This window comes from Octopus bimaculoides, chromosome 1 (assembly GCF_046866305.1).
Source record: "Octopus bimaculoides isolate indiv1 chromosome 1, ASM4686630v1, whole genome shotgun sequence".
NCBI classification, from domain to species: domain Eukaryota; kingdom Metazoa; phylum Mollusca; class Cephalopoda; order Octopoda; family Octopodidae; genus Octopus; species Octopus bimaculoides.
This window is the reverse complement of record NC_142928.1, coordinates 89,133,514-89,135,201: the sequence shown is the minus strand read 5'-3', so window position 1 is coordinate 89,135,201 and position 1,688 is coordinate 89,133,514.

The following is a 1,688-nucleotide window of genomic DNA, read 5'->3' as shown; positions in this document are numbered from 1 at the left end:
AATCAGTGTGTCGAACAAAGATACAGATAGGTAAGAATAGTAACTGTTGTATTTCAGTTCAGAATGGCAAACGATTCGTCTTCTGATTCAGCTGAGTCGATGTCGCGGGGTTGGGCGGGGGGACAGAGATCAAGAGGAGTTATATGCATTTATTGATTTAATCACTGAATATTCGTTTTCATCAAAGGCTGAAAGAGAAGCAAAAGTATACGATTCAAGATGTCAGAAACTAGTTGTTGGCATCACTGATTTTAGAATAAACACCTCTTTCTACATTTCTGTTTGTATTTTTATGTTGTTGCTTTTTTGCTGGGGTTTTTTTTTTTTAACCGATCAAAGAATTAAGATATTGATCAAGTAAGAAATCGAAATGCTACTTGTGCTTCGTTAGAGATCAAGCAAAAGAATTTGCTCTAATATAAGGGAAGGATTATTGTTTTTATTACTGATTTTGTCAAAATTTAGTATTGATATTTATATATTCTGGGGAGCAACGTTGATCAAGAGGTTGGATTTTCGGCAGACTGAGACTATGGAGTGTTTTCAATTCCTGGGCAATGCTTCTTCACATCAATTTTAACATAACACCTTTGACCTTTGAGTGACATTTACAAGCGTTCAGAACAGGTCTTAAGTCTAAGAATTACTTCGTCTCGCCAGTCATAGGAGACCTTATAAAGCAGGATTTCTCAACCATTTTTTATCTATGGACCCCTTTGATTACTACTTTATTCTGGTGGACCCCCATAGCCATTCGATATTTATTAACTAGTTTGATAGAAACTTCTTTCAAGATTCCTCTTTTGTTTTTCACACATTAACTTGTGTAGGTTGAACTAAGTTAAATGTTAGAGAAAGAACCCTAGTTGTTTCTTGCAATACATACCAATGCATACATCTAAAGTAAAAATTTTTCACGGGCCCTTAAAATATTTTGGATACCCAGTTTACTATTTTGTTACATGAACCCCCAAAAACTCTTATACGGACTCCGGTTGAGAACCAGTGTTGTAAAGGATATGAATGTTAACCATCTTCCCCTGGTTTCTTTTAACTGGTTTCTTTTTAACTGGTCTTAAGCCGTAATATTTTCGCAAGAACAGGAAAAGAAAGAACGTTGCAGTGTTCATGTCTTTCACAATGCCATTAAATTATAATGGTTACTTCATTCAAAATTTTAATAGTATTGTAAACATTGCAGCGTTTTCCCTTTTCCCGTACACGTGAAAATATTATGGTGTAAGTCTAGTTTAAAAAAAAAAACAATATTTATGTACCCAAGGGTAGTTAGTCGGGTGGTAATTACAGGGCTACAAAATTATTTAGTTGAAAACCAAATTAGCCCTAAATTAAATCTAAATCTGTTGTGGCCTTCTGTGGTAGATAAAGGACAACTACATATGCATACACACACAACACAGATGTGCATGTGGTTATATTTGCTTATTTAAAATACATAAAGGAAAAGTAATCAATGCATAAAGGAGACTTAAAATAATAACCGTGAAGGAGACACGAGATTTTCAGTTCTTTACACAGAAGTTCACGTTCCAGCTAATTCAAAATGACGTTATACTTTTGTCGAAAAAATGTACAGGTTGGTATAGTTTCAAAAATTTGGTGAAAGCAAGGCCTATTATATATATATATATATATATATATATATATATATATATATATATTAAATA